Source organism: Sus scrofa, chromosome 4, assembly GCF_000003025.6.
Source record: "Sus scrofa isolate TJ Tabasco breed Duroc chromosome 4, Sscrofa11.1, whole genome shotgun sequence".
In the NCBI taxonomy this organism is placed as follows: Eukaryota; Metazoa; Chordata; class Mammalia; order Artiodactyla; family Suidae; genus Sus; species Sus scrofa.
In genome coordinates this window covers 69,059,023-69,073,831 of record NC_010446.5, presented here as the reverse complement: position 1 = coordinate 69,073,831, position 14,809 = coordinate 69,059,023, and the positions used below count along the sequence as shown (strand labels likewise).

The 14,809-nt window shown below is 42.6% G+C and overlaps 1 long non-coding RNA gene across 5 annotated transcripts in view; it reads right to left on the bottom strand.

Annotated features, from left to right (window-relative positions):
- LOC110260285 overlaps positions 1–11,580 on the bottom strand; it is a 492,008-nt gene extending 480,428 nt beyond the window's left edge. For all 5 annotated transcript variants that reach the window (XR_002343281.1, XR_002343284.1, XR_002343280.1 and 2 more), the window contains exons 1-2: positions 11,059–11,580; positions 10,811–10,845 (exon numbers count right to left, since the gene is read on the bottom strand). This is a non-coding gene — a long non-coding RNA (uncharacterized LOC110260285). The remainder of the gene's footprint in view (positions 1–10,810; positions 10,846–11,058) is intronic.

Genomic DNA, 14,809 nt, shown 5'->3' with positions numbered 1-14,809 from the left:
GTTCAGATCTGGGCTTAGAGAAGGCCACGTCTGTCCCGTCTGAGCATTTCTCACACCAGATTCTCGTGGGGCTGCTGCAACTAGAGCAGTGCTAATACTGCCAACTGGAATCTTGACATTGCCAGCACTGCACTGAGTATTTTATATACATTAACTCATATAACTCTCACAACAAAGACAGGAACTGGAAACCATCATGCCCACTTTAGAGATAAGAAAAACTGAATTTAGAGGAATAAATCAACTTTCCCAAGCTCAGTTGGCTATGTGGCAGGGCCAGGAGAAAAGGGAAGAGTGAGGTGGTCACACGTAGACTTGAAATAAACTAGACCATTGAGAAAGCTCTGAGTTAAGAGGGTGGGACTGAAAGCTGGGCTCCCACAAGGAACTAGAGTGGAACCAGGGAGCCAGGATGAGAGCAGAAGGATGCTTAAAGCTAGCGTTAAAGAGATGAGCTGTGGCCATTCCCACCAAGGCACTGGGGGAGTTGGGAGTTTGTTCTCCCCTGGGGCCCACCAGACCCTGCATCTGGTAGCAACCTGCTCACTGGAGGGGGAACTCCTGCCTGGTGCCATAGTCAGTTTCCATGTTTCAGGACCTGGAGGTGCTCTGTCCCTTCTTAGCCATTCAGCACATGTATTGAATGTCATCCACTAGTCAGAATCTGTGCAGAACTCGGGAATTTAGAGATGAACAAGAACAAGTCACCCCTCCCCTTCACAGACACAAAGTCTAGTAGGGAAAACAGACATGAATTAGATACATGGTGCTCACAAGAGTGTGTAACAAATGTAACAGCAGAGCAGTGCTGAGGGTCACTGTCTGCCTCATGTAAAGTGGAGGGGGGCATTCTTCTCAGGGAGCATGAGGTGAGGAAGTGACCCTAAAGCTGCATAAGGAATGACAGGATGAAATGAGATAACAACTAGAGGTTTTCTGTAGCCCACAGCACACGGGTGCTTTAAACCAATCTCTCTAATGGCTGCATAAAGATGATACAAGAGTTTAAAAAAAAAAAAAAAGTAACCATACTTGTAGTAACCATACTACATTGACTCTCTTCTCAGAGCCTCATTTCCAAGATCCTAACTCTGATTTATTTTAATTTGATCTTCATTAAGGACTATCTTTTCCTGGCGACCCTTGCTTCCCTGGCATTGATGCTTTCATTATATGCCTTCAATTTCGCCCATCTGATTCCCTCCCCTACAGATTTTTCCTGGGGCAACCAGTACTTCCAACAGACATCTTATACGTCTTGCTATAAAATGTCAGTTACGGTCCCTACTATTAATGAAAACAAACTTCAAGAATATTTGTAAAATCAGCCCAACTAGAGCACCCCTGGAGCCCTTTCAGTCTAAAACACCTTTGGCAAAGGTTCACTGGATCAGAAACGAGTGCCATCATAAAAGAAAATAAACTGACTGATAATGAACAGTTCTGGGGTCACCATTCACACAAGACTGGAGGCTGCTAAGAACAAGGGAGGCTACCCCCTGGGTGCCCCTGGAGTCTGGATCCTCATGATTGACTAGATCCAAAATTAAGCCAGCTCACAGAATAAAAAAAATCCCCCTGGCAAGAAGATAGAGTGAAGAATTTAAGAAGCAGTGCTTGTATCTTCAGAGGGATAAGTTTCATTTCTTGAGATACTTTATGCTCAGGACCGGGTTGCTGTACAAATCACAAATACTTTATCCATTCCCCAGATATTTACCGAACACCTAATACATGCCACACAGCATCCTAGGTACTAAAAGTGCCACAGGTAGACACCGTCCATGCCATGTGGGCCAACAGACACACAAATAAATCTATGATTATAAACTGTGGAAAAGGCTATAGAGGAAAATTAAAGAGTTGGGTAAACATTTTGAGAGGAGACTATTTTGATTAAGAGGTCAGGGAAAGTATCACTGAAGAAGGTATTTAAGCCCAAAATGAAGAAGAAGAGGCCAGCAAAATGACAGGGCTGTGAATGCTGATGAACCATGAATGCAGAGTATGGGATTTAACACCCAAGGCTATGGAGGAGGGAACTGAGGCTCCTGTGTAAGCCCAGCAGAGAAGTCACCTGCGTTCTGCAGGCAGGAGCCCAGGTCCCTGGCTACGGCAAGCCAAGAGGGTCATAAAATCTCTACCTCTCACTACAGGTCATCTAAATTTTAGCGTTAAATTGTTTTCTATCTTCAGCAACAAAAATGAAGAAAGAAGTGACCAAGAGTTTGAATTCTGACTGCTGAGGTTGTCACTATGTCAATCCTGAACTCTCCAGGGAGAATGAATCATTACATTTATATTCTGAGTTCACTTAGTATTTTGACCACTCTACTGTCTATTACTGTATTTTTCTCTTTTTTTAGGGCTGCACCTGTGGCATATGGAAACTCCCAGGCTAGGGGTCTAATCGGAGCTGTAGCTGCCGACCTACGCCAGAGCCAGAGCAATGCGGGATCCGAGCCACATCTTCAACCTACACCACAGCTCACGTCAAAGCCAGATCCTTGACCCACTGAGCAAGGCCAGGAATCAAACCCGCAATCTCTTGGTTCCTAGTCGGATTCGTTTCCACTGCACCATGACTTTACTAATTTTTCTCTCCTTCTAGCTTGCAAGGTTATAATGTATAGAAATGTTACATTTTTATTTATATCCCTGAATTCTAGAACACTGCCTAGAAAAGAGTAGCTATTCTATAAATATATAAGAAATAAATACATGAAGAAAAATAAGCTAAATCAGTCATTACATCCTATGGAATTATCTTATATTTTAAGGAGATATGGATTTACATACATTATTATTTTTATTTAAAAGTGTCTAAAGGTAATACTGATGAGAAATAGCTTCTTTGCTTTATTGGATGATTCTCAAATCTTAGAGAAAGAGGAAGAAATTGAAAAATATATACTAAGGTATTATATAAGGAGTTATTTTCTTATCAAAATGTCAGATCATTATGGTCAGTGAAGATACAAAGCCCTCCACATACCACTTGACCTCAAAATAAATGCATCCATCCTTTAAAAAAAGGAGGGGGGGTCAACACAGAGTTATTTTGTCCTCTCACTGAAGAAGACTTATATTACACACTAATATAATACGAATGTAATTATTCTAAAAAAAAAAAAACCCCATCCTATTCAGAAACATTGCATTTTGCACAAAAATGCCAGCCGCCCACAATCACTGAGATACACTCACCATTGACAATGACCAGGTATCACGTATAATAGGACCAGACGCAGCAGACAAATTAAAATGTGTGTCTTTGTCAAATGATACTGTTTGGAGCAATGTAAGTGACATGGCAATTAATGTCTGTGAACAGCTGGTTTTAAAGATTAAAGAAAGTGATTATTTTGCCCTGCCAATGGACAGAGCTACCTAACTGTGCAAGATGTTGGCATTTTAAGGTACACTTCTGTGAAATGCTAAGGATGAGAGCATGCTGTTTAGAAAAATTTAACCCTGACTTACAACAGGAGGAGACCATTTGGAAGTGTTGTAAGAGGAGGTCCAGAATTGCAACATGCAAACCGGGAATTGTGTGTTGCCGTTTATATGGCCAGAGCCAAATCACAAGCTTATCAAAGCAGGAAATTACTTGATTATAAAGAATGATTCCACTTCTTCCTGTATGTGCTGCTTCTTTTCTTCCCATAATAGTGGTCTTTAAAGGAAAACAGAGAGAGAGAGAAATGAAGATTGAGAGAGAAACATGTTTCCATGTATCTGGAGGGACTACCAGCTTTAACAGACATATTCCTCCAAATGGCTGAGTGATCAAGAAGTCCTAACACCGCAAATACAAAATATGTCCAAGGTCCCAATATCAATTTCTCTATGAAGCAAAATGTCTCCACTAGCAAATTAGTATCGTGAGCTCTGGTGACCAAATCCATCATGGTAGAGCCTTGACATCTGAAAGGGATATGTCTTATGACCTTCCAGATCTTACGAACATTCAGGAAGAGAAACACAGAGCTGGAGTTTCCTGGTGGCTCAGTGGGTTAAGGATCCACTGTTGTCACTGCTGTGTGGTGGACTTGATCCTTGGCCTGAGAACTTCTGCATGCTGCAGGCAAGGCAAAATGAAGGAAGGAAGAAAGGAAGGGGGTGGGAAGAAAACAAAGAGAGAGCTGCCAACGGACTGTGTTTGGAAAGATAATTTCAAAATTAACAACGTATTTCTCAACCCAAGAGATTTACTCTTTGGGGAATAAGGCCAGTTCACTGACACAGCAAGTATCCATTGAGGTCTTTATTTTGTTGCTACAAAGCCAGTTAGAAGGTGAAGGTGGTCACAGTGGAGCTGTGAAGAGGTGTAAGTCAAAGCCATCTGAAGACACAGTTCCTGACTGGGTCAGATATGGCTGGTGAGGATGATGATAGAATCATAGATAACTGCTATGTTTCTGGTTTTAGTAAATAATCAGAAGGACAGGATACCTTTATTGTGATATGGAGAACCAGGGAGGTGGTAGAAGTTGAACAAAAAAAAAAAAAAGGCTTTTAAGGAAAATCTGAAGATATTACTGACTGGAAAATTAAGAAAAGGCATGTCAAGTATCAAGTATTACACCTGCACCACAGTATCCAGATGTGTGGGATGCATCACCAGGATGGATGTGAACATCTGGGGCTTGATTTACTGGCTTTTTGAGCATCCAAGTGCAAGTATTAGGGGTTTCAGTGGGCGAAGAGAGAGGGAAGCTTGCAGATTGAAGCTGAGTAGATTCTTTGATATGCAAGTCAGAAAAAATATTACAAAATATTTACCCATCATCAAGTAGCTTATTAGCACTGTCACACCACATATCGTTGACAGTGAAGAGTCTAGGCAGGGATGTTCTTTACCGTGTTGGTGCCACAGGCAAGACTCAAAGGCAAACAGAAACGTTTGGGGGAAAAAAAATTAAATGACTTCCCTGTGATGTGTGAGCCCGAGTGGCAAAGTCTACATCCTGTTTCGTAAGCTCAGGTATAGAAAACCTTTTTTTACAATATTGGTCTCTGTTATCATTGCATTAATCGGTATCTAAAAGTCACCAACTCAACCTTAGTCCTTATTTAGAAAGATCCAGTGCGAAATATATTGATGGCACCCAGAAGCAGCTAATCAATAGTGCAGGGATTCTTTCTGACTTGGAAAATCAGAACTTGGCAGATAAAAGGACTTTCTGTCTTGGCTCTCAAATCAATAGGTCAATTGGTTCTGGCTCCAAGTATTCAATATATATTTAACCTAAAAATAATAGACTCTTTTGACCCAGTTCTATGAACCTCTCTTTATTAGTGTGCTATAAGTTATTGGGGAAAGACTGAAAAAAAAAAAGATAATAATTGACAGGACAATAGCGAAAAGGTAGAAAGGTAGAGAATCACTTTCATACAGGATTCTAGAGACATCTCTGGTTCATTTTTTTTTCTCTAAATGTTATAGATTCTACCCTGTAATAGCTCTTAGGTCTTTCCCCTCATCTCTTCTTACTTACACCCACTCTCATTCTCTCACCCTTCAATGCAAGGTTCTCCAAACCCTTTAATGCTCTTTAATTCATTCATTCAACATATGTTAATTGAACAGCTATTTATGCAGCAGGCACTATTCTAGGTACTCGCAAACAATAAAGAAAAAACACCTTGTGCTTAAGGAGTTTACAATCTCTGGAGAAAATATAAAAGCAAGAAACACAATAAGTGAATTATATAGTATGTGCTATTAAAAAAAAAAACACAGAAGTGGTAAAGTGAGGTGAAGAGAATGGATTCAGTAGTATGTAAGGATATGCTACCATGTTAGATTATCTGGCCAGGGAGTCCTTGTGGAGAGCAGAAAATCTGAGCAGAGACTTGGCTGAGGAAGAGGAGGAGTTGGCAAAGCAGATACCTGGGGGAAAATCTTTCCAGAAGGGGAAAGGACCAGAGCACAAGCCCAAAGCCAGGGACTCAGAGAGTGAGGAGCGGTAGAGAAGTGGAAGTGAGGTTGGGCTGACTTCCTCTTCCCCCTGCAACACTCAGCTCAGCCACAGAGGAGTCACCAGACTTCTTCCCCACCACCCAGCCTACCAGTCAATACAAGGTGTGGATTTTATCCCATAAAGAGCCTTCTGAGGTCTTCTTTTCTACTTTCATCACTCCTCAAAGGGACTGCTGAAGTAGGTCTTATCTTTCTTCCAGTCCACTGGTTTTCAAACTGTATTCCAGTGAATTTTAGGAATTCCTTGGAAGTGATGCAGGGCTTGAGGGTGGACCCACTTACCACCCTGATAAAGAAATATCAAAGAATATTTTGGGGGGTTTTTTTGGCTACACCCAAGGCATGGGCCAAGGATTGAATCCATGCCACAGCAGCGACCCAAGCTATAGCAGGATCCTTAACGGTTAAGCCACCAGGAAACGCCCAAGATTATTTTTCAAAATGTTCACTGGGGTTGTGTCTGGGTGATAGGATCTCACAGAATCTTTGTCCTTTTTTTTTTTTTTTTTTTGTCTTTTTAGGGCTGCACCCACAGCATATGGAGGTTCCCAGGTTAGGGGTCCAATCGGAGCTATAGCTACTGGCCTACAACATAGACACGGCAATGAAGGATCCTTAACCCACTGAGTGAGGCCAGGGATCAAACTGGAGTCCTCATGGATGCTAGCTGGGTTCATTAACCGCTGAGCCACGACAGGAATTCCTATACTTTTTCTTAAAGAACTTTTTGTATTGCTTTTTTGAAAAGAGTATTTTTATAATACTACACAGTTGAACGTTAAACAATGGGGGTTAGGGGCACCTACCCTTTGCATAGTTGAAAATCCACATATAGCTTACAGTCAGACCTCTGTATATGCAGTTTCTCTGCATCAGTGGATTCAACTAATCTCAGATCATGCAGTACTGTAGTATTTACTATTAAAAAAAAAAATCTGTGTATGGGAGTTCCTGTCGTGGCACAGCGGAAACGAATCCCACTAGGAACCATGAGGTTGCAGGTTCGATCCCTGGCCTTGCTCAGTGGGCTAAGGATCTGGCATTGCCGTGAGCTGTGGTGCAGGTCGCAGACTTGGCTCGGATCTGGCGTGGCTGTGGCATACGCCAGCGGATACAGCTCGGATTAGACCCCTAGTCCGGGAACCTCCATATGCCGAAGGTGCGGCCCTAAAAAAGACTAAAAAAAAATAAAAACAAAAAATCTGTGTATAAATGGGCCCACATAGTTCAAACCTGTGTTATTCTAGTGTCCACTATAAGAACTTTCATAATTAAAATGTCAAGCTCTCCTACTTGAGGGAAGAAGCCTCACCCTCTTTATTTACTGGCATGGAGAAATGCATTACATTGTTGAGTAAAAAGTAATCTATAAAATGATACTATGTCTCTGTCTTTACAGAAGAGAGACTCTAAGATACACAGTAACAAGTTAGTGATGATTTTCTCTGGACACTGTGATGACAGGTGACTTTCCATTTGTGCTTTTCTATACTCTCAGATGTTCTGTTCATTGAACATATATTACACTTACAATTTTTTAAACATCAATGTGTTTTCGTTCCATAAAGAAAAACTAATACTTAAAGCTTAATACTATCACTATTTACATTGAAACAACCTTAGTTAATGCTAATTAAGTGTCCTACCCATTCTAATGTCTCTCTCCCTCTTTTTTTCCTTTGGCAGCACCTGCAGCATGCAAAAGTTCCCAGGCCAGGGATCAAACCCACACCACACCACAGCAGCAACCTGAGGCGCAGCAGTGGCAATGCAAGACCCTTAACCTGCTGAGCCACCAAGGAGCTCCCCAGTCTCTTGACATGTTCTGTTCCCCTACTGATCCACTGGTCACATCAAGAAACTCAGGAAAAGACATTCACGCAATCATTTCTTTTTGTGCCACCCTAAGATAAAAGGACCAAGAAAATGGCATTGGAGTGAGCACAGAAGGGAAGCCTGGCATTCCTCCAAGTGTACCCTCAAATGGATAAAGGTTGGGACTATGACCTTCAAGTTGGGAATTCTCACCACATTTTTGTCCAGATTCTTCCCAACAACAATAATACTCTCTATTTATCTCAGCTGTTTAATACCTAACCTTTAATTTCTATTTCTCACACCTGGAAGCCTGTTTTTTCCTCATATTGATACAGGTGCTTTATCATTTCAATCTCTCCCCTTTGGAACTGCATTCTCTTGCTCACATCCTAATCATAAAGGGTGAACTGCGGACCTTACCTAACACTTGTTCCTAGAAATCCTGACCAGAAAAGCTCTCCTCTGTGTCTTTATTTTATATCTAAGTCATCTTCCTAGGCAATGAACCCCCCAAAAGATTAATGTAGTTTGAACTTTTATAGAGGAATATCATTTGTGCACTGTCATATTTAGCACAAATGGTGCTTCAGTCACAGCTCAGTAATATTCCAGCATATTATTTCCAAGGCACTTGAGAGTTTAAAGAATTATTGAAGGGCACGCTGTACTCATTTGGTAATAAGGCAGAGAGCACGGCTGTCTACATATGATTTCAACAAATGGAATCACTGCTAATTTCATCGCACATAGCAAAATAGTTGTGATAATAACCCAGGTAAAAAATCCCACTGGAGGAAATCGATGAGAGTCTTTTATAAGACCTCTAAGAAGTATTGAAGGGGAAGTTCTAGGAGTTGAAGGCAAGATGCTGAGAAATCATCTTCCCATACTGAATGCATAGCCTTGACACTGTGGTTTTGTCAGGCCCGGGAGTGAGGCCATGACTGGCCTGCAGGAGCTGCTGAGCTGCACTGCAAGACGTAGCTCAATGGAGAGGTCAGAGCTACTGAAGGAGGGAGTTGACATCCTTAGAAGAAACTGTAGATACACCAAAGCTCAGGTGTATGGGGAGAAAAGTCCCTGATCACTGCAGCTTTGTAAAGAGCACAGGTGAGACAGGTTGTCTATCTTTTTTTAACATTAGACAAATTTTTATTAAAGTAGTCAATTTACAAGGTTCCTTCAATTTCTGCTGTATAGCAAAGTGACCCAGCCATACATACACATATATTTGGGTTTTTTTTTTTTTTCATAGTTATCTTCCACCATGTTCTAATCCTAGAGACTGGACAGAGTTCCCCGTGCTGTACAGTAGGACCCTGTTACTGATCTATTCTAAATGTAATAGTTTGCATCTGCTAACCCCCAACTCCCGGTCTGTCCCCTTCTCTCCCCACCTCCCCACTGGCAAAACACGTCTGCTTTCCATGTCCATGATCTGTTTCTGTTTTGCAGATAGGTCATTTGTGCCATATTTTAAACTCCAAATAACATTCAAATAGATGTGTTTTAGGGGAAGGAAAGGTCACGCTCACTGTCAGATATCACCAACTAGCAGTTTAAAGGGTTCAGGATGTCCAATAATCAGCAAGAGAGTGAAACCTACAGTCATGAGAGGTCCTTTCATATACACTGCCCCAGCTCTATTTCGGACACTGATTTTTTTTTTATTAAGTTATCTGTTTTAAGCCATGATACTATTTAAGTCTCCAAGTTATGAGAATCCTGAGAACAGGGATGGATCTTTCCTTCTGTTTCTGGATAGGCACAATGTTGCCATTTCAGGAACTAGCTTATTCAAAACACATTACAGCTTCTCCTGCTTCTTAAAATTTATTCTCTGCTATCAGAAACTAACATCAGTGAGATGTTTTAAGGATACTGTTATTTGTATTAGTTTTTAAAAATCCAATTCTTTATTTAGACAGAAAGGTCTCCACCTTCAGGCTTCTCTACCACTTGCCAACAACTTCAAGCCCCTCCACTGTGCCCGCTATGTCTGTGCCCATAGTGACCAAAGGAGTCTCCACCTCTTTGGAGAAATCTCCTGGAACACCCTGTGGGCAGGGTCTACACATTACTCCTTAAGGGAACATAAAATTATTTCAGTAATAGTTGGTTATTACTGGGGGAAAAAAAGTAAAATGGGCAGGTACATCTAAAGCTCCTTGAAGTTTTTGACTAGATACGAACTAGATTAAAACCATAAAAAATATACAAGTGCCCGTCATGGCATAGCAGAAATGAATCCGACTAGGAACCGTGAGGTTTTGGGTTCGATGCCTGGCCTCGCTCAGTGGGTTAAGGATCCCAGTGTTGCTGTGAGCTGTGGTCGGAGACCGCGGCTCGGATCCTATGTTGCTGTAGGCCGAGCGGCTGCAGCTCCGATTAGACCCCTAGCCTGGGATCCTCCATAAGCCACAGGTGCAGCCCTAAAAAATCAAAAGACAAAAAAATATATATACACACACGTGTGTGCCTGAGTTCCTGTAGTGGCTCAGCAGATACGAATCTGAAAAGAATCCAACTAGTAACCGTGAGGTTGCCTGTTCAATCCCTGGCCTCACTCAGTGAATTAAAGACCCAACATTGCCCTGAGCTGTGGCGTAGGTCGCTGAGGAGGACTGGAACCGGAGTTGCTGCAGCTGTGGTGCAGGTCTGCAGCTGCAGCGGCTGCAGCTCCAGTTCAACCACTAGCCTGGGAACCTCCATATGCCGCGGGCACGGCCCAAAAAGAAAAAAAAAAAAAAAAAAAGTACACAAGTGCCAGTAAATGGTTCACCCAAATAGAGCTGAAGTGACTGTACGCCAACATAGTGCCCTGTGGGGAACACGTTCCAAGACCCCAGTGGATGGCTGAAGTCGTACATACCTTATAAAGTTTACCTTATAAATGAGTCACTGGAGGAGATGAAGAACAGTAACAAACAATAAATAGAACAATGATAACGACACCCATACTAAAAGGTACACGAATGCGGTCTCTCTCTCAGACCATGTACTCACCTGTCTTCCCGGGAGGATGTGAGATGATGCCACGCCTGTGGAATGAGATGAAGTGAGGTGAAGCCCACAGGTTTTGTGACACAGCGCTGAGCTGCCCTTACTTTGTTTTGCCGCCGCCCAGCAAGCCAAACACTAAACGCGAGGCTCTCAGAAAAGACACGGTTCATTTGCAAGACAGCCAAACGAGGAGACAGAAGAACCAACCTCAAACCCAGCTCCCCCCAAGGCAAGGGGTTTGGGGTACTTACAGGATAAAGCAGCAGCAAGGTGGCGTGAGATGGCGGGAGCCTACGGAGCCTGAGGAAGGGTGATTTGAAAAAGATTCGGAGACTGGTGTTCTGCGCAGACGGGAGGAGGCGATAAGAGCTGTGCATGTGCTGGGGGCGGGGCTCCTGCCCTCAGGTTAAAAGGTCACACAGAGTGAGACACTCGCGCATGCCCAGTTGCAAGGTCCGTGGTCCTATCCAGTCTTATCCAGCTCAGCTCCAACTAGATGCAGCTGATTCCCGGCTGGGCTCAAACTCCAAGTTCCTGGAAAAACACTTGAGCAAACATCTTATTGTTGAGGCTACGTGCGGCTTGGAGGACATGCAAGTCTTGAACCAATTCTGGTGGATTTAACCCACAGTTTCACTGTTCTTGACCTTCTGATGATACATCAGCAGAAGGATCAGTTGCTTGGAGTGGTCCTGAGTCCTCAAGCCATGACAGCGTCAATGGCTGGGGATCCTGGTGGTGCGGACAGAGCGGATCTTGCAAGATTTGATCACACTGCTAGAAGGGTGAGGAATTTTACATTTATGAATTGTTTATTTCTGGAATTTTCCATGTAGTGTTTTCAGACATTGGTTGACTTTTAAGGTAGCTGAAACCACAGAAAGCGAAACCCGTATAAGGGGACACTGCTGTTTAGGAAGATGGTTTTTCTAGATTTTCTTCAAATACAGAGATTGTATCTTGCATTGTTTGGTATCTATCTGCTCTATAACACCTGGATTTGTTTGTTTTCCTGTGCCTCCCTCCTCCTCAGGCACCTTATCCTGTGATGACTTCAACTCACCAACACATGTTTCCCTGAATACCTCACTATTCAGGGGTGGCTGTGGGCCTTAACAAGAGCCAGTGAACATGAAATTCAGAATATTGATTCAGACATGCTCTTCCCCTAGCTGCACACTGCACTGTGCATTATTAGAAGTCGCTTTGCAAACACTAGGGGACTTTGCAAACACTCGGGACACTTTAGAAAGCAAAATAGAGAGGAAAAAACAGACTTAATAATACGTTTGAGCTCTAAGTGAAGCCCCAAAGCCTGGTCTAATTTGCACTTTTCAGTAACATTTTTTAAAAAATCAACCTCTTTTAATTTTTAAAATAGTTTGAGACAGGTTTTCCATTATTTGCAACAATAATTTAAAAAGTACTAACACATCCAGAAAAAAATTGAATTATATCTATTTAAAACCCAAATCATGAAGTACCAGGTCAACAACTAAATAAGGCCTTTTGGGCCTATAATTTTATGCAGTACTTATCACCAGACCCCCAGGTGCTGTGACAAATGAGCAAGTTAAAACAAGGAAATATATCATTTCTCAGGTTCTACTGACAAAGACCTCTTTTATTTTGATTTTTAAAAAATGTTATCTCCAAACAAAACTGGAACTGAGGATTACATACAATTTTCTCTTTTATTCAAGGCCCAGATGGCTGACTGCAAAAACTTAATTTTTGGTCTCCTGAAACTTGAGGACTGTCAGCTCTTAAGATTTTAAGTAATTCAGTCAAGTGACTACAGGCACTGGAAGGCTTGCCTTCAGTTTTTGTGGTTGTTTTTGTCTTGTCATTAATAATTGTAACATATCTTAATATTCATAAGGCTGTCCTCAGAGAAAATCAGCAGGGTGCCCCCCCAGACCTCCTGCCCCATATCTGACAACATAGGTTGTTTACAAGCTAGGATCCCCAAGGATGGAGTTTTGAGCAGCTGGAGCTTTTAAGGACTGGTGTGATGGAGCTCGGTGAGCATTTGGGAACATTTGGCAATTGTGCCATGAGATGATGGCTTGAGGGAGGATTGACTGTAGGAGAACAGTGACTTGTGACAGAGGCAGACAGGGACAAGAGGAATTTGGGTTGACCATGGCACTCTGGAGAAGGTTTTTAAAGCTCACAGATTTGCTTCGTTACAGGGTTTTAGGGAGGGAGGGGTGCTGTGCAGCAGGATGGAGCCCACTTGTCCTGCCTCTTTCTCTCACCCCCATACTTACCTGCACAACCCTCAGTGCTGTGAACCTGATGGCTTTTTCTGCCATGGTTCGATTATGTTCTATGACATGGGTCACTTTAAGAAAGGAAGATTACCAACATGTATACCACTTCATTGTCTAAGACCTTAAAAATCTGGGTGTTTTCTCTGGCTGGGAGCAGGAGAGGAAATGTGAGATTCGGAGCATGAGAAGAAGTCAAGTCACCATTGCTAGCCTGAACATGGAGGAGCCACAGGCAAGGAACAAAAGCGGAATCTAGTTGCTGATAGCAAGTCCCTCTTTACAACCAGTAAAGAGATGGAAATTTAGCCCTGCAACTGCAAATAACTGAAATCTGCCAACTACAAGCATGAGTTTATTTTGGGTGCTTTTTTTTTTTTTTTTTTTGTCTTGTCTTTTTTGCCATTTATTGGGCCATTCTCGCGGCATATGGAGTTCCCAGGCTAGGGGTCTAATAGGAGCTGTAGCCGCCGGCCTGCGCCAGAGCCACAGCAACATGGGATCCGAGCTGAGTCTGCAACCTACACCACAGCTCATGGCAACGCCGGATCTTTAACCCACTGAGCAAGGCCAGGAATCAAACCCACAACCTCATGGTTCCTAGTCGGATTCGTTAACCACTGGGCCATGACAGGAACTCCTACAAGCATGAGTTTAGAAGTTGATTTTTTTTTTTTTTTTTTTTTTTTTTTTCCCCAGAGTCTCTAGGCAAGAACTCAGTCTGGCACATACCTTGCTTTTAGTCTTGAGTTCATCCTGAACAGAGAACCCAGTCATGGTTTTTTTTGTTTTGTTTTGTTTTTTGTCTTTTTTTTTTTTTTTTTTTTTTTTTTTTGCCATTTCTTGGGCCGTTCCCGAGGTACATGGAGGTTCCCAGGCTAGGGGTCCAATCGAAGACGTAGCCGCCAGCCTACACCAGAGCCACAGCAACACGGGATCTGAGCCATGTCTGCGACCTACACCACAGCTCACGGCAATGCCAGATCGTTAACCCACTGAGCAAGGCCAGGAATTGAACCCGAAACCTAGTCGGATTCATTAACCACTAAGCCACAACAGGAACTCCCAAGAACCCAGTCATGTTGTGCTGGACCTCAGACCTACAGAACTATGGGTTAATGAATGGGGTGTTGTTTTAAGCCTCTAAATTTGTGGTTATTTTGTTACACAGTGATAACTAACAAATACATGTGTCAAATCAAAACAGTAAACAGAGAAAATTATTTTTGAAGAAAGAAGGTAAAGGAGTTTTCCTGTGGTGCAGCAGGTTAGGGATCTGGCATTGTCACTGAAGCAGTTTGGCGACAGCAGGTTTGATCCCTGGCTTGGGAACTTCTACATGCTATGGGCATAGCCAGAAGGAAGGAAAGAAGGAAGGAAGGAAAGGAGAAGAACTGAATGGAGGAAACCTACTGAAGAAAAAATTTTTCACACATTAAGGGCAAGTGGCAAACAGTTGCAGAATCCAAATCTACATATCTTAATACCAATCACCTTACTGAGTTTTGGATAAGACCATTTATCAACACATAAGGTATGTGAAAATCACATAGAAATGGACGTAGTGGAGTCCCTGTCGTGGCTCAGTGGTTAACGAACCCGGCTAGTATTCATGAGGATTCGGGTTTAATCCCTGGCCTTGCTCAGTGGGTTGAGGATCTGGCATTGCTGTGGCTGTGGTGTAGGTGGGCAGCTGTAGCTCTGATTGGACCCCTAGCCTAGGAACTTC